This window comes from Hypanus sabinus, unplaced genomic scaffold (genome assembly GCF_030144855.1).
Source record: "Hypanus sabinus isolate sHypSab1 unplaced genomic scaffold, sHypSab1.hap1 scaffold_923, whole genome shotgun sequence".
In the NCBI taxonomy this organism is placed as follows: domain Eukaryota; kingdom Metazoa; phylum Chordata; class Chondrichthyes; order Myliobatiformes; family Dasyatidae; genus Hypanus; species Hypanus sabinus.
This window is the reverse complement of record NW_026781776.1, coordinates 32,077-58,698: the sequence shown is the minus strand read 5'-3', so window position 1 is coordinate 58,698 and position 26,622 is coordinate 32,077. Positions and strand designations below refer to the sequence as shown.

At 47.2% G+C, this 26,622-nt stretch overlaps 1 long non-coding RNA gene across 1 annotated transcript in view; it reads right to left on the bottom strand.

The window, feature by feature from the left end:
* LOC132390479 (uncharacterized) overlaps positions 1 to 26,622 on the bottom strand; it is a 114,583-nt gene that overhangs the window by 71,489 nt on the left and 16,472 nt on the right. Inside the window, exon 2 of the long non-coding RNA XR_009510921.1 lies at positions 20,155 to 20,264. This is a non-coding gene — a long non-coding RNA (uncharacterized LOC132390479). The remainder of the gene's footprint in view (positions 1 to 20,154; positions 20,265 to 26,622) is intronic.

Sequence of the window (26,622 nt, the reverse complement as noted above, 5' to 3'; positions counted from 1 at the left end):
AGTTGTTCTCTGGCAAGGATGTGATTGGTAAATGGGAGGCCTTTAAAGGAGAAATTTTGAGAGTGCAGAGGTTGTACGTTCCTGTCAGGGTTAAAGGCAAAATGAATAAGAATAAGGAACCTTGGTTCTCGAGGGATATTGGAACTCTGATAAAGAAGAAGAGAGAGATGTATAAAATGTATAGGCAACAGGGAAGAAATAAGTTGCTTGAGGAGTATAAAAAGAGTAAGAAAATACTTAAGAAAGAAATCAGGAGGGCTAAAAGAAGACATGAGGTAGCTTTGGCAGTCAGGGTGAAGGATAATCCTAAGAGCTTCTACAGGTATGTTAAGAGCAAAAGGAAAGTCAGGGATAAAATTGGTCCCCTTGAAGATCAGAGTGGTCGGCTATGTATGGAACCAAAAGAAATGGGAGAGATATTAAATGGTTTTTCTTTTGCATCTGTATTTACTAAGGAAACTGGAATGGAGTCTATGGAAACAAGGCAAACAAGTAGGGAAGTCATGGAACTTATACAGATTAAAGAGGAGGAGGTGCTTGCTGTCTTGAGGCAAATCAGAGTAGATAAATCCCCAGGACCTGACAGGGTATTCCCTCGGACCTTGAGGGAAACTAGTGTTGAAATTGCAGGGGCCCTGGCAGAAATATTTAAAATGTCGATATCCACGGGTCAGGTGCCAAAGGATTGGAGGATAGCTCATGTAGTTCCGCTGTTTAAAAAAGGCTCAAAAATAAGCCGGGAAATTATAGGCCGGTAGGTTTGACATCGGTAGTAGGTAAATTATTGGAAGGAATACTAAGAGATAGGATCTACAAGTATTTGGATAGACAGGGACTTAATAGAAACAGTCAGCATGGCTTTGTCCGTGGTAGGTCATGTTTAACCAATCTATTAGAGTGTTTCGAGGAGGCTACCAGGAAAGTGGATGAAGGGAAGGCAGTGGATGTTGTCTACATGGACTTCAGTAAGGCCTTTGACAAGGTCCCGCATGGGAGGTTAGTTAGGAAGATTCAGTCGTGAGGTATACATGGAGAGGTAGTAAATTGGATTAGACATTGGCTCAATGGGAGAAGCCAGAGAGTGGTAGTGGAGGATTGCTACTCTGAGTGGAGGCCTGTGACTAGTGGTGTGCCACAGGGATCAGTTCTGGGTCCATTGGTATTTGTCATCTATTATCAATGATCTGGATGATAATGTGGCAAATTGGATCAGCAAATTTGCTGATGATACAAAGTTTGGAGGTGTAGTGGACAGTGAGGAAGGTTTTCAAAGCTTGGAGAGGGATTGGGACCAGTTGGAGGAATGGGCTGAAAAATGACAGATAGAGTATAATGCGGACATGTGTGAGGTATTGCACTTCGGAAGGTCTAACCAAGGTAGAACATACAAGGTAAATGGTAGGACACTGAGGAGTGCAGTAGAACAGAGGGATCTGGGAGTACAGATGGGAGAGTACAGATTGTTTTATGGGAAGGATGTAATAGAGAAATGGAGGTCATTTAAGGGTGAAATTATGAGGGTACAGAATCTTTATGTTCCTGTTAGGTTGAAAGGAAAGGTTAAAGGTTTGAAAGCACCATGGTTTTCAAGGGATATTAGAAATTTGGTTCGGAAAAAGAGGGATGTCTACAATAGATATAAGCAGCATGGAGTAAAGGAATTGCTCGAGGAATATAAAGAATGTAAAAGGAATCTTAAGAAAGAGATTAGAAAATCTAAAAGAAGATATGAGGTTGGTTTGGCAAATAAGGTGAAAGTAAATCCGAAAGGTTTCTACAGTTATATTAAAAGCAAGAGGATAGTGAGGGATAAAATTGGTCCCTTAGAGAATCAGAGTGGTCAGCTATGTGTGGAGCCGAGGGAGATGGGAGAGATTTTGAACGATTTCTTCTCTTCGGTATTCACTAAGGAGAAGGATATTGAATTGTGTAAGGTGTGGGAAACAAGTAAGGAAGTTATGAAACCTATGACAATTAAAGAGGTGGAAGCACTGGCGCTTTTAAGAAATTTAAAAGTGGATAAATCTCCGGGTCCTGACAGGATATTCCCCAGGACCTTGAGGGAAGTTTGTGTAGAAATAGCAGGAGCTCTGACGGAGATCTTTCAGATGTCATTAGAAACGGGGATAGTGCCGGAGGATTGGCGTATTGCTCATGTGGTTCCATTGTTTAAAAAGGGTTCTAGAAGTAAGCCCAGCAATTATAGACCTGTTAGTTTGAAATCAGTGGTGGGTAAATTAATGGAAAGTATTCTTAGAGATAGTATTAATAATTATCTGGATAGACAGGATCTGATTAGGAGTAGCCAGCATGGATTTGTGCGTGGAAGGTCATGTTTGACAAACCTTTTGAATTTTTTGAAGAAGTTGCGAGGAATGTTGACGAGGGTAAGGCAGTGGATGTAGTCTATATGGACTTCAGCAAGGCATTTGACAAAGTTCCACATGGAAGTTTAGTTCCACCAGGCATTCTTTCTTTCTTTCTTTCTTTCTTCTTTTTTCTATGGGGCAGTTAGGGGGGAGGGGTTAAGGGGAGGGGGTATGGGTTATATACATTGTTTTTTCATACTTTGTAATCATTTAAAAATGCAATAAAAAATTATTTAAAAAAAAGAAGGTTCAGTCATTAGGTATTAATGCTGGAGTAATAAAATGGATTCAACAGTGGCTAGATGGGAGATGCCAGAGAGTAGTGGTGGATAATTGTTTATCGGGATGGAGGCCGGTGACTAGCGGGGTGCCACAGGGATCTGTTTTGGGCCCAATGTTGTTTGTAATATACATAAATGATCTGGATGACGGGGTGGTAAATTGGATTAGTAAGTATGCCGATGATACTAAGGTAGGAGGTGTTGTGGATAATGAGGTGGGTTTTCAAAGCTTGCAGGGAGATTTATGCCGGTTAGAAGAATGGGCTGAACGTTGGCAGATGGAGTTTAATGCTGAGAAGTGTGAGGTTCTACATTTTGGCAGGAATAATCCAAATAGAACATACAGGGTAAATGGTAGGGCATTGGGGAATGCAGAGGAACAGAGAGATCTAGGAATAACAGTTCCCTGAAGGTGGAGTCTCATGTAGATAGGGTGGTGAAGAAGGCTTTTGGAACGCTGGCCTTTATAAATCAAAGCATTGAGTACAGAAGTTGGGATGTTATGCTAAAGTTGTACAAGGCATTGGTAAGGCCAAATTTGGAATATTGTGTGCAGTTCTGGTCACCGAATTATTGGAAAGATATCAATAAATTAGAGAGAGTGCAGAGACGATTTACTAGGATGTTTCCTGGGTTTCAGCACTTAAGTTACAGAGAAAGATTGAACAAGTTAGGCCTCTATTCATTGGAGCGTAGAAGGTTGAGGGGGGATTTGATCGAAGTATTTAAAATTTTGAGAGGGATAGATAGAGTTGGCGTGAATAGGCTGTTTCCATTGGGAGTAGGGGAGATTCAAATGAGAGGACATGATTTGAGAGTTAGGGGGCAGAAGTTTAAGGGAAACACGAGGGGGTATTTCTTTACTCAGAGAGTGATAGCTGTGTGGAATGAGCTTCCAGTAGAAGTGGTAGAGGCCAGTTCAGTTGTGTCATTTAAGGTAAAATTGGATAGGTATATGGACAGGAAAGGAGTGGAGGGTTATGGGCTGAGTGCGGGTAGGTGGGACTAGGTGAGAGTAAGCATTCGGCATGGACTAGGAGGGCCGAGATGGCCTGTTTCCGTGCTGTGATTGTTATATGGTTATATGGTTACAGATACATAATTGCCTAAAAGTGGCGTCACAGGAGGATGGGGTCACAAAGAGAGCTTTTGGTACATCGGCCTTTATAAATCAAAGTATTGAGTATAAGAGTTGAAATGTTATGGTGATGTTGTATAAGACATTAGTGAGACCGAATTTGCAGTATTGTGTGCAGTTTTGGTCACCTAATTACAGGAAGGATATTAATAAAGTTGAAAGAGTGCAGAGTATTGAGTATAAGAGTTGGAATTTGGAGTATTGTGGGCAGTTTTGGTCACCTAATTACAGGAAGGATATTAATAAGGTTGAAAGAGTGCAGAGTATTGAGTATAAGAGTTGGAATTTGGAGTATTGTGGGCAGTTTTGGTCACCGGATTACAGGAAGGATATTAATAAGGTTGAAAGAGTGCAGAGTATTGAGTATAAGAGTTGGAATTTGGAGTATTGTGGGCAGTTTTGGTCACCGGATTACAGGAAGGATATTAATAAGGTTGAAAGAGTGCAGAGTATTGAGTATACGAGTTGGAATTTGGAGTATTGTGGGCAGTTTTGGTCACCGGATTACAGGAAGGATATTAATAAGGTTGAAAGAGTGCAGAGAAGGTTTACAAGGATGTTACCGGGACTTGAGAAACTGAGTTACAGAGAAAGGTTGAATAGGTTAGGACTTTATTCCCTGGACCATAGGAGAATGAGGGGAGATTTGATAGATGTGTATATAATTATGACGGGTATAGAGAGAGTGAATGCGAACAGGCTTTTTCCACTGAGGCCGGGGGAGAAAAAAACCAGAGGACGTGGGTTAAGGGCGAAGGGGGAAAAGTTTAAAGGGAACATTGGGGGGGGGGGGGGGCTTCTTCACACAGAGAGTGGTGGGAGTGTGGAATGAGCTGCCAGATGAAGTGGTGAATGCAGGCTCACTTACGACATTTAAGAAAAACTTGGACAGGTATACGGATGAGAGGGGTTTGGAGGGATATGGGCCAGGTGCAGGGCAGTGGAACGAGGCAGAAAAATGGTTCGGCACAACCAAGAAGGGCCAAAAGGCCTGTTTCTGCGCTGGGATGTTCGATGGTTCTAATGTACCTGTCTTGACCACTTCCTCCGGCAGCTCGTTCCATAGACGGACCACCCTCTGGGTGAAAAAGTTAACCCGCGGGTCCCCTATTAAATCTCTTTCCCACTCTCTTGTGCCCTCTGGTTCTTGGTTCCCTGATCCTGGGGAAAAGTGTGTGCACATTCACCCTATTTGTGCCTCTCGTGGTTTTACACACCTCTGTCAGGTCATCCCTACGCTCCAGGGAATAAAGTCCCAACTTGCCCGAACTTTCTCTCTGTCTCCCTGTAACTCAGTCCCTCGAGTCCTGATGACATCCTCATAACTCTCCCTCCGCACTCTTTCCAGCTCGATGGCATCTTTCCCACAGCAGGGTGACCAAAACCGAACACAGTACTCCAAGTGCGGCCTCACCGACCTCTCGGACAATTGTGACTTGATCTCCCGACACCTGAACCCATTGTCCTGGCAGACGAAGCCCAGCGTGACAAACACCTTCCTCACTGCCCCGTCTACCCGTGACTCCACTTTCAGAGAACTGTGTCCCCGTACTCCAAGGTCCCTCTGATCTACAACACTCCCCAGGGTCCCCGTCTACCCGTGACTCCACTTTCAGAGAACTGTGTCCCTGTACCCCGAGGTCCCTCTGATCTACAACACTCCCCAGGGTCCCCGTCTACCTGTGTCTCCCGTTTCAGAGAACTGTGTCCCTCTACCCCGAGGTCCCTCTGATCTACAACACTCCCCAGGGTCCCCGTCTACCTGTGACTCCACTTTCAGAGAACAGTGTCCCTGTACCCCGAGGTCCCTCTGATCTACAACACTCCCCAGGGTCCCCGTCTACCCGCGACTCCACTTTCAGAGAACAGTGTCCCTGTACCCCGAGGTCCCTCTGATCTACAACACTCCCCAGGGTCCCCGTCTACCCGCGACTCCACTTTCAGAGAACAGTGACCCTGCACCCCAAGATCCCTCTGATCTACAACACTCCCCAGGGTCCCCATCTACCTGTGATACCATTTTCAGCGAGCCGTGTCCCTGTATCTTAAGTTGTTCTCTCACATCTCCTCATATTCCAGCTCCTCCTTGTTCCCTCGCTGCTCCTCGTTTCCTCGCCTCTCTGGCCCCTCCATGCCTCTCTCACTCCTCCTTGCCTCTCTCACTCCTCCTTGCCTCTCTCACTCCTCCTTGCCTCTCTCATTCCTCCTTGCCTCCTTGCCTCTCTCACTCCTCCATGCCTCTCTCACTCCTCCTTGCCTCTCTCACTCCTCCTTGCCTCTCTCACTCCTCCTTGCCTCTCTCATTCCTCCTTGCCTCCTTGCCTCTCTCACTCCTCCATGCCTCTCTCACTCCTCCTTGCCTCTCTCACTCCTCCTTGCCTCCTTGCCTCTCTCACTCCTCCATGCCTCTCTCACTCCTCCTTGCCTCTCTCACTCCTCCATGCCTCTCTCACTCCTCCTTGCCTCTCTCACTCCTCCTTGCCTCTCTCACTCCTCCTTGCCTCTCTCATTCCTCCTTGCCTCCTTGCCTCTCTCACTCCTCCATGCCTCTCTCACTCCTCCTTGCCTCTCTCACTCCTCCATGCCTCTCTCACTCCTCCATGCCTCTCTCACTCCTCCTTGCCTCTCTCACTCCTCCTTGCCTCTCTCATTCCTCCTTGCCTCCTTGCCTCTCTCACTCCTCCATGCCTCTCTCACTCCTCCTTGCCTCTCTCACTCCTCCATGCCTCTCTCACTCCTCCATGCCTCTCTCACTCCTCCTTGCCACTCTCTCACTCCTCCTTGCCTCTCTCATTCCTCCTTGCCTCCTTGCCTCTCTCACTCCTCCTTGCCACTCTCTCACTCCTCCTTGCCTCTCTCACTCCTCCTTGCCACTCTCTCACTCCTCCTTGCCTCTCTCATTCCTCCTTGCCTCCTTGCCTCTCTCACTCCTCCATGCCTCTCTCACTCCTCCTTGCCTCTCTCACTCCTCCTTGCCTCTCTCACTCCTCCTTGCCTCTCTCACTCCTCCTTGCCTCTCTCACTCCTCCTTGCCTCTCTCACTCCTCCTTGCCTCTCTCATTCCTCCTTGCCTCCTTGCCTCTCTCACTCCTCCATGCCTCTCTCACTCCTCCTTGCCTCTCTCACTCCTCCTTGCCTCTCTCACTCCTCCTTGCCTCTCTCACTCCTCCTTGCCTCTCTCATTCCTCCTTGCCTCCTTGCCTCTCTCACTCCTCCATGCCTCTCTCACTCCTCCTTGCCTCTCTCACTCCTCCATGCCTCTCTCACTCCTCCATGCCTCTCTCACTCCTCCTTGCCTCTCTCACTCCTCCTTGCCTCTCTCATTCCTCCTTGCCTCCTTGCCTCTCTCACTCCTCCATGCCTCTCTCACTCCTCCTTGCCTCTCTCACTCCTCCATGCCTCTCTCACTCCTCCATGCCTCTCTCACTCCTCCTTGCCACTCTCTCACTCCTCCTTGCCTCTCTCATTCCTCCTTGCCTCCTTGCCTCTCTCACTCCTCCTTGCCACTCTCTCACTCCTCCTTGCCTCTCTCACTCCTCCTTGCCACTCTCTCACTCCTCCTTGCCTCTCTCATTCCTCCTTGCCTCCTTGCCTCTCTCACTCCTCCATGCCTCTCTCACTCCTCCTTGCCTCTCTCACTCCTCCTTGCCTCTCTCACTCCTCCTTGCCTCTCTCACTCCTCCTTGCCTCTCTCATTCCTCCTTGCCTCCTTGCCTCTCTCACTCCTCCATGCCTCTCTCACTCCTCCTTGCCTCTCTCACTCCTCCATGCCTCTCTCACTCCTCCTTGCCTCTCTCACTCCTCCTTGCCTCTCTCACTCCTCCGTTCCTCTCTCACACTCAGTGCGGCTGTTCTTTGTTTCAGATGAGCTTCATCTTTGCAGAGGTGTCAACGGCCGACTTCCTGGATAACTACCTCTGCGTAGCTGATCACACCCTCTTCAGCGTGAAACACTGTGGTGAGTTAAACATCGAACATTGAAAGCTAACACCCAATAAGCTTTCTTAACTACCCTACCTACCTGTGGACATGTACCCCCAGATCCCTCTGCTCCTCCACACTACCCAGTATCCTGCCATTTACTTTGTAATCTGTCTTGGAGTTTGTCCTTCCAAAGTGTACCACCTCACTCTTCTCCGGGTTGAACTCCATCTGCCACTTCTACCCCCACATCCAGGTCATTAATAAAAATCACGAAAAGTAGAGGTCCCAGAACCGATCCTTGTGGGACACCACTAGTCGCAACCCTCCAATCTGAATGTACTCCCTCCACCACGACCCTCTGTCTTCTGCAGACAAGCCAATTCTGAATCCAACTGGCCAAACTTCCCTGGATCCCATGCCTTCTGACTTTCTGAATCAGCCTACCGTGTGGGACATTGTCAAATGCCTTACTAAAATCCATGTAGATCACATCCACTGCACTACCCTCATCTACATGCCTGGTCACCTCCTCAAAGAACTCTATCAGGCTTGTTAGGCATGATCTGCCCCTCACAAAGCCATGCTGACTGTTCCTGATCAGACTATGATTCTCTCGGTGGGAGTAAGCGTTCGGCACGGACTAGAAGAGCCGAGACGGCCTGTTTCCGTGTGTAATTGTGATATGGTTATATGGGCCAGTGGGACTAGGTGAGAGTCAGCGTTCGGCACGGACTAGAAGGGCCGAGACGGCCTGTTTCCGTGTGTAATTGTGATATTGTTATATGGGCCAGTGGGACGAGGTGAGAGTCAGCGTTCGGCACGGACTAGAAGGGCCCAGATGGCCTGTTTCCGTGTGTAATTGTGATATGTTTATATGGGCCAGTGGGACTAGGTGAGAGTCAGCGTTCGGCACGGACTAGAAGGGCCGAGATGGCCTGTTTCGGTGTGTAATTGTGATATGGTTATATGGGCCAGTGGGACTAGGTGAGAGTCAGCGTTCGGCACGGACTAGAAGGGCCTAGATGGCCTGTAACCGAGCTGTAATTGTGATATGGTTATATGGGCCAGTGGGACTAGGTGAGAGTAAGCGTTCGGCACGGACTAGAAGGGCCGAGATGGCCTGTTTCCGTGTGTAATTGTGATATGGTTATATGGGCCAGTGGGACTAGGAGAGAGTAAGCGTTCAGCACGGACTAGAAGGGCCGAGATGGCCTGTTTCCGTGCTGTAATTGTGATATGGTTATATGGGCCAGTGCGACTAGGTGAGAGTCAGTGTTCGGCACGGACTAGAAGGGCAGAGACGGCATGTTTCCGTGTGTAATTGTGATATGGTTATATGGGCCAGTGGGACTAGGTGAGAGTCAGCGTTCGGCACGGACTAGAAGGGCCTAGATGGCCTGTTTCCGAGCTGTAATTGTGATATGGTTATATGGGCCAGTGGGACTAGGTGAGAGTCAGCGTTCGGCACGGACTAGAAGGGCCGAGATGGCCTGTTTCCGTGTGTAATTGTGATATGGTTATATGGGCCAGTGGGACTAGGTGAGAGTAAGCGTTCGGCACGGACTAGAAGGGCCGAGATGGCCTGTTTCCGTGCTGTAATTGTGATATGGTTATATGGGCCAGTGGGACTAGGTGAGAGTAAGCGTTCGGCACGGACTAGAAGGGTCCAGATGGCCTGTTTCCGAGCTGTAATTGTGATATGGTTATATGGGCCAGTGGGACTAGGTGAGAGTCAGCGTTTGGCACGGACTAGAAGGGCCTAGATGGCCTGTTTCCGAGCTGTAATTGTGATATGGTTATATGGGCCAGTGGGACTAGGTGAGAGTAAGCGTTCGGCACGGACTAGAAGGGCCGAGACGGCCTGTTTCCGTGCTGTAATTGTGATATGGTTATATGGGCCAGTGGGACTAGGTGAGAGTAAGCGTTCGGCACGGACTAGAAGGGCCGAGACGGCCTGTTTCCGTGTGTAATTGTGATATGGTTATATGGGCCAGTGGGACTAGGTGAGAGTAAGCGTTCGGCACGGACTAGAAGGGCCGAGACGGCCTGTTTCCGTGTGTAATTGTGATATGGTTATATGGGCCAGTGGGACTAGGTGAGAGTAAGCGTTCGGCACGGACTAGAAGGGCCGAGATGGCCTGTTTCCGTGCTGTAATTGTGATATGGTTATATGGGTCGGTGGGACTAGGTGAGAGTAAGCGTTCGGCACGGACTAGAAGGGCCGAGACGGCCTGTTTCCGTGCTGTAATTGTGATATGGTTATATGGGCCAGTGGGACTACGTGAGAGTAAGCGTTCGGCACGGACTAGAAGGGCCGAGACGGCCTGTTTCCGTGCTGTAATTGTGATATGGTTATATGGGCCAGTGGGACTAGGTGAGAGTAAGCGTTCGGCACGGACTAGAAGGGCCGAGACGGCCTGTTTCCGTGTGTAATTGTGATATGGTTATATGGGCCAGTGGGACTAGGTGAGAGTAAGCGTTCGGCACGGACTAGAAGGGCCGAGACTGCCTGTTTCCGTGTGTAATTGTGATATGGTTATATGGGCCAGTGGGACTAGGTGAGTGTAAGCGTTCGGCACGGATTAGAAGGGCCGAGACGGCCTGTTTCCGTGTGTAATTGTTATATGGTTAAATGCCCATAGATCCTGTCTCTAAGAATCTTTTCCAACAGCTTTCCCACCACAGACATTAGGCTCACTGGTCTATAATTACCTGGACTATCCCTACTACCTTTTTTGAACAAGGGGACAACATTCGCCTCCCTCCAATCCTCCGGTACCATTCCCGTGGACAACGAGGACATAAAGATCCTAGCCAGAGGCTCAGCAATCTCTTCCCTCGCCTCGTGGAGCAGCCTGGAGAATATTCCATCAGGCCCCTGGGACTTAACTGTCCTAATGTATTTTAACAACTCCAACACCTCCTCTCCCTTAATAACAACATGCTCCAGAACATCAACCTCACTCGTATTGTCCTCACCGTCATCAAGTTCCCTCTCAGTGGTGAACACCGAAGAGAAGTATTCATTGAGGATCTCGCTCACTTCCACAGCCCCCAAGCACATCTTCCCACTTTTATCTCTAATCGGTCCTACCTTCACTCCTGTCATCCTTTTGTTCCTCACATAATTGAAGAATGCCTTGGGGTTTTCCTTTACCCTACTCGCCTTCTCATGCCCCCTTCTTGCTCTTCTCAGCCCCTTCTTAAGCTCCTTTCTTGCTACCCTATATTCCTCAATAGACCCACCTGACCCTTGTTTCCTAAACCTCATGTATGCTGTCTTCTTCCACCTGACTAGATTTTCCACCTCACTTGTCACCCATGGTTCCTTCACCCTACCATTCTTTATCTTCCTCACCGGGACAAAATTATCCCTGACATCCTGCAAGAGATCCCTAAACATCGACCACATGTCCATAGTACATTTCCCTGCAAAAACATCATCCCAATTCACACCCGCAAGTTCTAGCCTTATAGCCTCATAATTTGCCCTTCTCCAATTAAACATTTTCCTATCCTCTCTGATTCTACCCTTTTCCATGATAATGCTAAAGGTCAGGGAGAGGTGATCATTGTCCCCCAGATGCTCACCCACTGACAGGTCTGTGACCTGACCTGGTTCGTTACCTGGTATAGCATTCCCCCTAGTCGGCCTGTCAACATACTGTGACAGGAATCCATCCTGGACACAATTAACAAACTCTGCCCCATCCAAACCCTTGGAACTAATCAAGTGCCAATCAATATTAGGGAAGTTAAAGTCACCCATGTTAACAACCCTGTTATTTTTGCACCTTTCCAAAATCTGGCTCCCAATCTGCTCCTCGGTATCTCTACTGCTACCAGGGGGCCTATAGAATACCCCCAGTAGAGTAACCGCTCCCTTCCTGTTCCCGACTTCCACACATACTGACTCAAAAGAGGATCCTGCTAATTTACCCACCCCTTCTGGTGCTGTAATAGTATCCCTGACCAGTAATGCCATCCCTTCTCTCCTTTCCCCCCTCCCTATCCCTTTTATAGCACTGACATCCAGGAATATTGAGAATCCATTCCTGTCCTGGTGCCAACCGAGTCTCCGTAATGGCCACTACATCATAATTCCATGTATGTATCCGAGATCTCAGTTCATCACCTTTCTTCCTGATGCTTCTTGCATTGAAGTACACACACTTTAGCCCTTCTACCTTATTACCTTTACACCCTTTATTCTGCTGCTCTTTCCTGAAAGCCTCTCTATATGTTAGATCTGGCTTTACTGCATGCACTTCGTTCACTGCTCTATCGCTCCTGGTCCAATCTCCCTTGCAAATTAGTTTTAAAGCCTCTAGTTCTTGCTACCGGGACTGGGGTGGGCGGGGGGGGGAGGTCGTTCAACCATAATCCCATCAGATATATGAGCAGAGTGAGGCCATTTGGCCCATTGAGTCTGCTCCGTCATTTCATGCCAACAGTCTCCCCGGCTCGCTGCATGAAAGGTATTACCCAGGGAAGGAGTCTAACCCTAACCCTAACCCTAACCCAAACTCCACTGTCCCATGAAACACAATCATTTCAGTGTCCAGACTCCAAAGTCCCCTAAATGCACAATCATTTCAAGTCCCAAACTCCACTGTCCCATGAAACACAATTATTTCAGTTGCCCAAACTCCAATGTCCCCTAAATGCACAATCATTTCAAGCCCCAAACTCCACAGTTCCCTGAAACACACAATCATTTCAGTTGCCCAAACTAAAGTGTATCCACAATCATTTCGGCTGCCCGAACTCCACTGTCCGCTAAACATAAAAAACATTTCAGCTGTCCAAACCCCAATGTTCCCTGAAACACAGAATCATTTCAGCTCCCAAACTCCACTCTACCCTGAATTATTTTAGCTGACCAAACTCCACTGTTCTCTAAAACACAGAATCTCTTCAGCTCCCAAACTCCACTGAACCCTAAACACACGATCATTTCAGCTTCTCACACTGCAGTGTACCTAGAAACACACAATCATTTCAGCTCCCCAGACTCCACTGTAACCTGAAACACAATCATTTCACTTGCCCAATCTCCACTGTACGTTAAACCCTAATCATTCCAGTTGCTGAACTTCACTGTCCACAGAGAGACACAATAATATCTGCTGCCCTAACTCCAATGTGCCCTGAACACACAATCACTGCAGCTGCACAATCTCTATTGTTCCCTAAACTCACAATCATTTCAGCTTGCAATCTCCACTGTGCCCTAAACACACAGTAATTTCAGCTGCCCAATCTCCACTGTACCCAGAAACATGCAATTATTTCAGCTCCCAAACTGCACTGTACCCTAAACGTACAATTATTTCAGCTACCCAAACTCGACTGTACATTAAACTGCCTATCATTTCAGCTCCCAAGCTCCACTGTACCCTGAAACACAGAATCATTTTAGCTGCCCAAACTCCACTGTACCCTAAACACACATTCATTCCAGCTCCCAAACTCCACTATGCCCTAAACACACATTCATTCCAGCTCCCAAACTGCACCGTACCCGAAACACACATTCATTCCAGCTCCCAAACTCCACTGTACCCTGAAATACACATTCATTCCAGCTCCCAAACTCCACTGTACCCTGAAACACAGAATCATTTTAGCTGCCCAAACTCCACTGTACCCTAAACACACATTCCTTCCAGCTCCCAAACTCCACCGTACCCGAAACACACATTCATTCCAGCTCCCTAACTCTACTGTACCCTAAACACACATTCATTCCAGCTCCCAAACTCCACTGTACCCTAAACACACATTCATTGCAGCTCCCAAACTCCACTGTACCCTAAACACACATTCATTCCAGCTCCCAAACTCCACTGGACCCTAAGCACACGATCATTCCAGCTCCCAAACTCCACTATACCCTAAACGCACATTCATTCCAGCTCCCAAACTCCACTGTACCCTAAACACACATTCATTGCAGCTCCCAAACTCCACTGTACCCTGAACACACATTCATTCCAGCTCCCAAACTCCACTGGACCCTAAGCACACGATCATTGCAGCTCCCAAACTCCACTGTACCCTGAACACACATTCATTCCAGCTCCCAAACTCCACTGTACCCTAAACACACATTCATTCCAGCTCCCAAGCTCCACTGTACCCTGAACACACATTCATTCCAGCTCCCAAACTCCACTGGACCCTAAGCACACGATCATTGCAGCTCCCAAACTCCACTGTACCCTGAACACACATTCATTCCAGCTCCCAAACTCCACTGTACCCTAAACACACATTCATTGCAGCTCCCAAACTCCACTGTACCCTGAACACACATTCATTCCAGCTCCCAAGCTCCACTGTACCCTGAACACACATTCATTCCAGCTCCCAAACTCCACTGGACCCTAAACACACGATCATTCCAGCTCCCAAACTCCACTATACCCTAAACGCACATTCATTCCAGCTCCCAAACTCCACCGTACCCGAAACACACGATCATTCCAGCTCCCAAACTCCACTGTACCCTAAACACACATCCATTGCAGCTCCCAAACTCCACTGTGCCCTAAACACACGATCATTCCAGCTCCCATACTCCACCGTACCCGAAACACACGATCATTCTAGCTCCCAAACTCCACTGTACCCTAAACACACATTCATTCCAGCTTGCCATCTCACGTCCGATGAGCAACGTGTCATGTCCGTCTGTGTGGCCTCCAATCTGACCCCTGTGGCTGGCAAGATGTTGGAGTCAACTCTGAAGCATGAGGTCATGGAATGCCGGGTGTCGGAGGACATGACAGTGCAAAGTCAGCATCGTTTCCTTCCGGAATAATCTTGCCAGACAAACCTTTTGGAGGATATTGCAGTGGATCTTATATATTTGGATTTTCAGAAGGGCATCAACAAGGTGCCCCACATGAGGCTGCTTACCAAGTTGAGAGCCCATTATGTTACAGGAACGTAATTTACTCCTTGTAAATCTGCTAATTAAATCTGATGATGACGCTATCCCAAACAATAACGAGGTGGCCTAAAGGGAAGAAGTCATCTCTGACACAGCGGTGTCAAGAAAACAACCCCTCCCTCAATGTTGCAAAAACAAAGGAGCTGGTTGTGGATTACAGGACGAATGGAGACAGGCTAAACCCTATTGACATCAATGGATCTGGGGTTGAGAGGGTAAACAACTTCAAGTTCCTCAGCGCCCACATCACGATGGGCCGAATGGCCTAAATCTGTTCCTTTGTCTTATGGTCTAATCTGGTGGCATTAACATTGATATCTCCAACTTCCATAATTTCACACCCCCTCCTTCCTCTCTTTATACATTCCCTATACTGGTTCCCCTGCCCCCTCTCTTCTCACCTGCCCATCATCTCCCCCTGCTTCAACTCATCCCTTCTTTCTTCCAAGTTCCTTCTCCTTCATCACTTTTCCTCTTCCACCCTATAACCTCCTACGTAATTACTTATTCTCCATTACCTCCCCCCCCCTACTTTCTCTCACCTAATATCCGCCATCTTGTTGTCATACCACTCTCCCGAGCTTCTATCGCCTACTTTTCCAGTCCGGATGAAGGCTCTGGGACCAAAACCTTGACTAGTTTCTGTTAATTATTGGGAGCAGTTCACAAAGAACCTGTCATTGTGACAGGACACCACCAGGTGGGAGTGTTGTCTTCACCGGACCTGTCATTGTGACAGGACACCACCAGGTGGGAGTGTTGTCTTCACCGGACCTGTCATTGTGACAGGACACCACCAGGTGGGAGTGTTGGCCTCACCGGACCTGTCATTATGACAGGACACCACCAGGTGGGAGTGTTGTCCACAACTGATCTGTCATTGCGACAGGACACCACCAGGTGGGAGTGTTGTCCTCACCGGAGCCTGTCATTGCGGCAGGACACCACCAGGTGGGAGTGTTGTCCACATCTGATCTGTCATTGCGACAGGACACCACCAGGTGGGAGTGTTGTCCTCAACGGACCTGTCATTGTGAAAGGACACCACCAGGTGGGAGTGTTGGCCTCACCGGACCTGTCATTCTGACAGGACACCACAAGGTGGGAGTGTTGTATTCACCGGACCTGTCATTGCGAGAGGACACCACCAGGTGGGAGTGTTGTCCACATCTGATCTGTCATTGCGACAGGACACCACCACCTCTCTCTCTCTCTCTCTCTCTCTCTCTCTCTCTCCACTGCAATATCCTCCAAAAGGTTTGTCTGGCAAGATTATTCCGGAAGGAAACGATGCTGACTTTGCACTGTCATGTCCTCCGTCACCCGGCATTCCATGACCTCATGCTTCAGAGTTGACTCCAACATCTTGCCAGCCACAGGGGTCAGATTGGAGGCCACACAGACGGACATGACACGTTGCTCATCGGACGTGAGATGGCAAGCTGGAATGAATGTGTGTTTAGGGTACAGTGGAGTTTGGGAGCTAGAATGATCGTGTGTTTCGGGTACGGTGGAGTATGGGAGCTGGAATGATCGTGTGTTTAGGGCACAGTGGAGTTTGGGAGCTGCAATGAATGTGTGTTTAGGGTACAGTGGAGTTTGGGAGCTGGAATGATCGTGTGCTTAGGGTACGGTGGAGTTTGGGAGCTGGAATGAATGTGCGTTTAGGGTACAGTGGAGTTTGGGAGCTGGAATGAATGTGTGTTTAGGGTACAGTGGAGTTTGGGAGCTGGAATGAATGTGCGTTTAGGGTATAGTGGAGTTTGGGAGCTGGAATGATCGTGTGCTTAGGGTCCAGTGGAGTTTGGGAGCTGGAATGAATGTGTGTTCAGGGTACAGTGGAGTTTGGGAGCTGCAATGAATGTGTGTTTAGGGTACAGTGGAGTTTGGGAGCTGGAATGAATGTGCGTTTAGGGTATAGTGGAGTTTGGGAGCTGGAATGATCGTGTGCTTAGGGTCCAGTGGAGTTTGGGAGCTGGAATGAATGTGTGTTTAGGGTACAGTGGAGTTTGGGAGCTGGAATGAATGTGTGTTTAGGGTACAGTAGAGTTAGGGAGCTGGAATGAATGTGTGTTTCGGGTACGGTGGAGTTTGGGAGCTGGAAGGAATGTGTGTTTAGTGTACAGTGGAGTTTGGGCAGCTAAAATGATTCTGTGTTTCAGGGTACAGTGGAGTTTGGGAGCTGGAATGAATGTGTATTTCAGGGTACAGTGGAGTTTGGGAGCTGGAATGAATGTGTGTTTCGGGTACGGTGCAGTTTGGGAGCTGGAATGAGTGTGTGTTTAGGGCATAGTGGAGTTTGGGAGCTGGAATGAATGTGTGTTTAGGGTACAGTGGAGTTTGGGCAGCTAAAATGATTCTGTGGTTCAGGGTACAGTGGAGTTTGGGAGCTGGAATGAATGTGTATTTCAGGGTACAGTGGAGTTTGGGAGCTGGAATGATCGTGTGCTTAGGGTACGGTGAAGTTTGGGAGCTGGAATGAATGTGTGTTCAGGGTACAGTGGAGTTTGGGAGCTGGAATGAATGTGTGTTTAGGGTACAGTGGAGTTTGGGAGCTGGACTGAATGTGCGTTTAGGGTATAGTGGAGTTTGGGAGCTGGAATGATCGTGTGCTTAGGGTCCAGTGGAGTTTGGGAGCTGGAATGAATGTGTGTTTAGGGTACAGTGGAGTTTGGGAGCTGCAATGAATGTGTGTATAGGGTACAGTGGAGTTTGGGAACTGGAATGAATGTGTGTTTAGGGTACAGTAGAGTTAGGGAGCTGGAATGAATGTGTGTTTCGGGTACGGTGGAGTTTGGGAGCTGGAAGGAATGTGTGTTTAGGGTACAGTGGAGTTTGGGCAGCTAAAATGATTCTGTGTTTCAGGGTACAGTGGAGTTTGGGAGCTGGAATGAATGTGTGTTTCGGGTACGGTGCAGTTTGGGAGCTGGAATGAATGTGTGTTTAGGGCATAGTGGAGTTTGGGAGCTAGAATGAATGTGTGTTTAGGGTACAGTGGAATTTGGGCAGCTAAAATGATTCTGTGTTTCAGGGTACAGTGGAGCTTGGGAGCTGAAATGATAGGCAGTTTAATGTACAGTCGAGTTTGGGTAGCTGAAATAATTGTACGTTTAGGGTACAGTGCAGTTTGGGAGCTGAAATAATTGCATGTTTCTGGGTACAGTGGAGATTGGGCAGCTGAAATTACTGTGTGTTTAGGGCACAGTGGAGATTGCAAGCTGAAATGATTGTGAGTTTAGGGAACAATAGAGATTGTGCAGCTGCAGTGATTGTGTGTTCAGGGCACATTGGAGTTAGGGCAGCAGATATTATTGTGTCTCTCTGTGGACAGTGAAGTTCAGCAACTGGAATGATTAGGGTTTAACGTACAGTGGAGATTGGGCAAGTGAAATGATTGTGTTTCAGGTTACAGTGGAGTCTGGGGAGCTGAAATGATTGTGTGTTTCTAGGTACACTGCAGTGTGAGAAGCTGAAATGATCGTGTGTTTAGGGTTCAGTGGAGTTTGGGAGCTGAAGAGATTCTGTGTTTTAGAGAACAGTGGAGTTTGGTCAGCTAAAATAATTCAGGGTAGAGTGGAGTTTGGGAGCTGAAATGATTCTGTGTTTCAGGGAACATTGGGGTTTGGACAGCTGAAATGTTTTTTATATTTAGCGGACAGTGGAGTTCGGGCAGCCGAAATGATTGTGGATACACTTTAGTTTGGGCAACTGAAATGATTGTGTGTTTCAGGGAACTGTGGAGTTTGGGGCTTGAAATGATTGGGACTTGAAATCTCCCCCTCTTATCGTGTATCGCTGTCCCCTAACTCAGGAGAATTTGTCACGTGGAACCTTGTTAAAGGCCTTACTAAAGATCATGTAGACAAAATCCACTGTTCCAGCTAAACCGACCCCCAGCAAATCCAAATGTTTTCTCAGACGCGCAGATTGCCACACTGACCATTCGTGATCAAGCCTGGACTATCAGAATGTCGGCAGACCTTGTCTCCTGCTGGACGCCCATTCAGAACAGAGATGCGATTTTTTTAGCTAGAGGGTGGTGAATCTATCTGAGTAGCTAGGGCATCAAAGGTTATGGTGAGAAGGCGGGGGAGTGGGCCTAAATGGGAGATTGGATCAGTTCATGAAATGGCAGAGCACACCCGATGGGCCGAATGGCCGACTGCTGCTCCTCTGTCTTATGCTCTTAGGAATCCCGTAAATACTGTTCCTGTAATTCCTGCATTCCGCCCTGGGGTTTCCCACTCGTCGGGATGAATGGAACCCAATTACCCAATGTCCAACCTTTGGAACATTTCCCCGTAACGTGCATATGCTTCAAGATCTCACAATGATCACAATTCTTTCATTTTTAAGATAGCAGTGAATGAGTTTCGGGGTCGAGATTGCGGGGGAACTTAAATTTGATCAGTGTAAATTACGACTCCATTAGACGGGAACCGAGAGTTATTGGAAACAGCTGACTTTAGGGAACCCACAGCTCCATGTGGAAACACCAGCTTCACAGTCCACAATAGACAGTACGCTTGTTCCAGCAGATTTACCCAGGAGATAAAATGTAAGGATCAGGAGGATGAAGTAAATTATGATTCTTGATTATTTAATAGTTTAAAAAATAAACTGCCAGAGAACTCAAAATGGAGCTGCTAGTATTGACTCTCCTGAAGTACAATGAAGTGGATAAATCCCCACATCAGGGGTAAGTTTTTTACACAGAGGGTTGTGAGTGCCTGGAATGACTTGCCAGGGATGGTGGTGGAGGCTAAAACATTAGCTGTATTTAAGAGCCTCTTGGACAGGCACATGGATGAAAGAAAAAATAGAGGGTTATTGGGTAGTGTGGGTTTAGTAATTTTTTATGGATTATATAGGTCAGCACAACATGGAGGGTTGAACGGCCTGTACTGTGCTGTAGTGTTCTATGATTCTGTGGTTTTATGGTTAGGAACTGCCACAGGGATTGCAGGTGTTGCGTACAAATGTAATGTTCAGAAATCATTTAGACAGTAGAAGGATATAACAGTTTGTAAATGGTCCAGTCGTAGGCAAATGGAAATAGTTCAGGGAGAGATCTTGGTCAGCATGAAGGAAATTGCCCGAAGGGCCTCTGAGATGGTCGATGACGTCATGGATAGGCCTGAAGGGGGAGAATTCCAAAATGCCGTCTCTGAGTGGGCGGAGAATGAACTATGAAATGATGTGTCTCAGGTGCAGTGTTTTCATCTCAAACCTTATGTCCATCAAGTGGAATTATTGTTTAATGTTCACTTATTATGGAATAATAAATGTTTGATCTCATTTTCAGATACGGAACGGAATCCATAAACTTCCGGATTATAGTCCTGAGCTGTGCACTAACCGATCCCCTCTGTTTTAACAGAACCTGTTTCCAATGTCACTGTAACATCTAACGCCACCATGCTGATTGAGTACAGCGACACCGTCAGACTAACCTGCTCCGCAAGAGGCACGGATGTCTCTTACCTGTGGCTTGAGGAGAACAGCGTGATCATTCCCGGTGGCAGGTTTGAGCTGAGTGCCGATAACAGCACACTCACTGTTTCTGGAGTGCTCCGGACAGTCAGAAATTTCACCTGTAGAGCAAGCAACTTGATTAACGAAATCACAAGCGACCCGTTCTGTCTCGATATCAATTGTAAGTGCCGCGAGTCTTCGGTAGTTACACACAATATTACAAGTCCTGCTGAATACGGGGTTCCGAGTGAGTGGGATTATATTATTGAACGGTACCCTAGAAATAAACCACTATAGGCGAGCACCGAAGTAACTGAGCAGTTGATCGGGAGACGGATCCGCGCCTCTCTCGGGCGCTGGTGAATGCAAATTGAAATTTTGAACTTCCAACCTCAAATCCCAGTCGAATTCCGGCGACGACGTCGTTCCCACAGAGTCGGTTCACTTCTGGACTTCAGGTGTAAGAATTGTGCCGGACAAACTGGTCTGTCCTGCATGTCTCTTCACACAGAGCAATGCGTTTTGAGCTTTTCCAATCTCCACACTTCAAAAGCAATTGTGATGTACCTGAGATTTGGGAGGGGCGGGCATGGCGTAAGCACAAAGCAGGACTTGCAATGTCATTCGAATAGACTGGCCGAGGTGCATTGATATCGCGTCTGCCTTTAGGACGGCTCGGAGTTCTGACTATCATTTCAACTCTATCCATTCAAATCAACTTAATCTCTTCAGAATTCTAATTTTGCTTTGATTCTATGTCAACGCAATGGAATCTGACCCGTATTTGGAACAGTGAGTGCAAATGAGTGTTTTTTTTTCAGACAAATAGTTTGAAATGGACCATTGAAATTTCAGCACTCTCTCAGGCCGTTTAGACACTTTGATAATAATTCCATTCCCTGGAAGTGAGGGACTGCTGAAACTGCCCGCAGTCCTTTACGGCCCCGCTAACCCTCTGACAAATGCCCACAGCTACGAATAGGCGGGGAAACATTGCTTCTGTGCACCTATTGTCCTTTATAGACAAGAGGTGCAGAAGCAGACCATTCGGCCCTTCGAGCCTGCACCGCCATTCTGAGATCATGGCTGATCATCTACTATCAATACCCGGTTCCTGCCTTGTCCCCATATCCCTTGATTCCCCTATCCATCAGATACCTATCTAGCTCCTTCTTGAAAGCATCCAGAGAATTGGCCTCCACTACCTTCCGAGGCAGTGCATTCCACACCCCCACAACTCTCTGGGAGAAGAAGTTTTTCCTTAACTCTGTCCTAAATGACCTACCCCGTATTCTCAAACCATGCCCTCTGGTACTGGACTCTCCCAGCATCTGGAACATATTTCCTGCCTCTATCTTGTCCAATCCCTGAATAATCTTATATGTTGCAATCAGATCCCCTCTCAGTCTCCTTAATTCCAGTGTGTACAAGCCCAGTCTCTCCAACCTCTCTGCGTAAGACAGTCCTGACATCCCAGGATTTACGGCCCGGCTAACTCTCTGACAAATGCGCACAGTTACGAATAGGCGGGGACACCTTGCTTCTGTGCACCTGTTGATGCGGGAGGTTATAGCTTTTAGATCGGGATAAACATCACATTGTGCAGTGGTGTTCCGGCGACTGTCTTCACTGACAGAGACTGAAGAGAGAATATTGAATCTGAAGATGGGCCCGAACATAAAAGCTGTCATTGGTGAGTTCCTTTGTTTCGACACATGGTCAGTGACGTCACAGTATGGTGCAAGCCCCACGTGACATTCTGCCCGAGCCCTGATCACGTTAGTTATTGCATCCACACTCCAAGCTGCCTTACCGCAGAGAGACGCTGGGTATATTGTTCAGGAAAGGTTTCCTTAATTCTTTCCCACAAACCAGACACCTAGAGAAGTTACAAACCGATCCGCTCTCCTGTGCTATTTACCGCGGGAGGCTTCCAGACGAATGCACTCGCCGGTGTGTAGGACACTTCCACTGGTGATGGGCTGCTCCTCGTCTCTCGCTAAGAAACTCTGCTGCGCTTCCTGTGTGATTTGTTGCAATCCGTTTTTTGCGTTTGTTTTAGACGGACCGGATCGTCCACATATCATCACTCAGCCGGACTCCCCTTTTCACGTTGCCGGAAGCACCGTACGATTAACATGTTTCACAAAGTCCCGCCCAAATGCTGAATTGAATTGGTAACAGAACGGCGCCCACCTACAAAGTGGGCAGGAGGTCATCCTCGACAACATCTCTGTGAGCCACACGGGAAAGTATACTTGTGAGGCCTTTAACACGGTTACATGAACGATCAATGCCTCAACCACGGAAATCATTGTGTTCGGTAAGTACCCTATTCCTCCGTTTGTTCAGGTCCTATAATTAATGTTGTTGGTGGAGACTCCTGTTTAGACCCTACCGAGCAGCAACAATAAACCTTCCCGCAAGGACATTCATGCTTCTCCAGTTCAGGAGCAAACCGTCCTTCCGGTACCGCTCGCAACTTCCCTGGAAGAGAGATCAGTGATCATCATTGGCATATCCTCCATCTTACGCTAACTCCTTAACCACATATTAGCTACGAAATCTTGCTGGCTCTGACCTCAACAGGCCATCGCACGAATCGCTTATTTTCACCAGCTCGACGGGACAATTAAACTGTAGCCAAGTGCAATTCCGAATTATTTTGCTTTGATAGGTAATGTACATTCTTGACGCAGGAAAAATCAGCATTGGGTAACCTCTGGATGGGGAATATATTTCTCACAGTCCCCTTGGGTAACGGCAGTAAAACTTTAAACTCAGTGCCGGTGTTTAGTTAAACTGGAATCTGAACTGATATCGAAACACATCGGGATAACAGCGAGAACTGGCGGCATCCAAATTTTATGTGCACGTTGTAGATGAAAGCAAGGGCATTTTAATTCTATTTACAGGGCCATTGACTGGGGTTGCTGTGGTGGGCAATGATTCCACTCCCTGGAAAACCTCGATACCATCGCACTGAGTTGTGACACGTCGGGCACTGTTGAGATACGGACATGGTCCAAGGTTAACCAACCCATCCAGGAAAACGGCAGAATATTTACATCTCCCGACAAGGCGAAACTGACTATAATCAGTGTGACCTGAAACGGCGTAGGGACGTACAAGTGCATCGCCAGCAACTCTTTCAGCAGTGACGCTGGAGAGACCTACGTGCGAGTTTACCGTAAGTACACAGTTAGTTAACCGCGTTAATTTGTATCGGAAGTGACATTTATTAACATATATTTTCATTGTATAGATGGCCAGAGAGGTTCAGACAATCAGATTCACCAGGATAATACTCTAATCAATATTTATTTATTTATCTATCTATCTATCTATTAGTGTATTTATTTATTTAATTAATTTTACAGATGGACCAGAGAAGGTCAGAATTGTACCGAAACGTCCAGGTTTGTCCAATATTGTGTCAAACCTGACATTAGCTTGGTTTGCACTCTCAGTTCCCTGCGGTGAATATGCATGGTACAACGGGAACAATCTCCTACAGACAGGGCAGGCACTCACCCTTGTGTGAGTAAGCTCGGTTAACGTTGGGAGTTATACATGTCGGGTTAATAACGGCGTAACCAATAGCAACAGTTATCTCACTGTCCATGTCACCGCACAAGGTGAGTGAATGAGTCTCTCATTCGTCCATGTAAACCCGATGATCAAAGATCCAAACCATTTCCCTCTCACGCTCTCCTCACGCCTTACCTTCACTCCGCCTTCTAAATACCCTACCAGAATAAAGTAATAATTGATATAAATTGATGCAAAGTCGAGGCCAGAGACCACGACGTTGCGGAGCTTGGATCAACAATTGTTTCTAAAAAAAAAAGATATGTTCCTGCAATGTAAAAATTATCTTTGTTTCCTGTGTTAGCAACAAAAGCGGATGTCAATATTACCCTCAGCTCTGGCGCGATCGTGGGCATTGCATTTGGTTTACTTGGCGTGGCCCTGATCGGCGGAGTCAGTGGATGGTTGATCGCGAGAAGAACTGGCCGGTAAACGCATTTTTCTTGGAATGTCGTTTCTACCTTTAATTATTGTTGGAGAATTTCGGCAGAATCGACTTTAGCTGGGATCAGGGGCCATCTGTGGACGGAATCGGCATTCCGCCTTCACGGCGAAGTTGTTTGTCTGAAGTAGTTTTGCGTTCATCGATATTTGTGTGAACAGCATTAGATGTCAAAAAAGCTAAAGTAATTGTCTCCACTTAACCCATTATGGTCACTGTCGTTGAGATCGAGAAGGACTGGAATAGGGCATCCGGTATCCGGAACAGTATCAAGCAATAACCAGAGAGAATCAAATGTAATTATCAGTGCAGGAAAGTAACCTCCTGACGAATCCATGTTTCGACCTTGGTTTCTGTTTGTTCAGTGTCAAGAATTCACCGCCACCCCAATATGAGACGAGCAGCAATTTTGGAAGAAACAGTAAGTGAACTCCGTTTCAACTGTTCCATTACTGAGCCCTTGGAAATATAATCATCTGACTGAAATAGTGCACGGAAGCTGGAAGTTTTTAACCTCGCGAATGGCCACGAATTATGCGAACTTTGCCGCTGAATTTTCCATTTAAATAAGGTGATATTTTCTACTGAAGATTACATTATCAACGGAGGAATGGAATACAACTTAATTTCCCTTCATATTGATGAATATCGGCCCTGACTTCCTGATTCTGGAGATTGGTGGGACGGAAACTCATGCTGTTAATGGCGCTTTGTTTTTGGCCAGATTGACGTCGGCTGTGTTCAACAACGGCCCATGATGCTCTTCACCGCTGTGACGTATCTGTTTCCCCCCCACAGATACCTTGGATACAAACACCGTGAACGCATCGTGAAGCTATGTGAATTTCCCGAGGAATGAACAGGTAAGGGTGGTCATAATTTGAGCCATTGCTTTGCAAAGGGAAGGTGAGATCGTAAGTAATGTGACCGATAGAGTCCATTGGGCCATTCTGTTCTCACTGGGCATTTAATAAGATCCTGGATGATCGATCCCAGATCTCATGTTCAGTTAATTGATTAACAGCACACCCTATTCCTAAAGTAGACCCAAACCTGATGTGCTTTTCCCGCAGGTATTTTTGTTCAGTTCCCTCTTCTTCTATTGTCCACTTTGGCCTCTTATCTCTTCTCCTCACTTGCCCATCAACTCCCCCTGGTGCTCCTCCGTCTTCCCTTTTTCCGGTGGCACACTCGCCTCTGCAATCTGATCACTTTTTCTTCAGCCTTTCCCGTTCCCACTCATCAGGCCTCACCTATCAGCTCCCAGCCTGTCCTCCTCCCCCTCCCCACCATTTTGTTCAGGCGTCTTCCTGCCCCCTTCCCAGACTAGTGGAAGGGTCTCGGCACAACATGGAAACGGATCAGTAAATTCTATTAATACAGCCTGACTCACTGAATTCCTCTGGCGTTTGTGTGTGTTACTCCGGGCTTCCAGCACCTGCGGAATTCCCCAGAATCCGTAATTCCTGTACAATGCAAAATCATACCTACTCTTTCATGAAAGAATCTTTTATAATGTCCGATCAATGTGAGTAACGGCGGAGACTCCACAATCACACACAGAGTGAAGCCAGCGTCAGGTTTGTACATTTCTGTCTGTGATCAACAGTGATCTCTGTGAGCGTTTAACAGAAATAGCAGCTTCCGGCAAACAGCCCGAGGCCACGGGTCCACATCCCCAATCGGCCACGGACATGTTCTCATTCAGATTTATCTCTCAAGGTGAATGGATCTGATCCAGGCAAATCTCTCAGCAGGAATGGTTCTGAAGGCGAATTCCTCCTCAAGTAAAATTCATCATGCTCCTGTGTGAGTGAATATTGACGAATGATTGAGTGACATTCGGAAGCATTTTATATGTAATGCACTCACACTGACTCAGAAACACGCGGTGCATCGAACGGTGAACGATGCCAGTCAGATACAAGCAGCAACGAATGTGAACATTGATACCCTCGGGGCTTATCTGTGCAGAGTCAGAAAACAATCATTGTTCACTTGTTTAAAGGCACGATAAAAAATCGCCTTTTTCTCTTCGCAGGGTGCAAATAACAATGTGCAGGGTGAACGCCACACTTATGTGGTAAGAGAAATATTTGCGTCAATCTCTTTTTGAAGTAACTGTTTCCATTCATTGAGAAAGAAACAGACCCTGTAGTGAGGCATCCGATAGTCTGCACGGTCGAGCACAACAGTAATATGTCAGTTTCAGGACCCGGAAGTGATTGCAGTCACTATAACAAGGGGAAGATTGATGGAAAGCTGAAAGGGAAGAAAGTAGAACAGTCACCGGAACTAAATGGGCGAGATGATCTAAACCTCAGGATTCAGAAATGGGCCGCTGAAGATGTAGTGGATGAATTAGCACTGATATTCAAAGTTTCACGTTGTTTGTTGAACTGTTCTGGGGGGACTGGGAAGTTGCAAATATCAGTCTGCTCTTC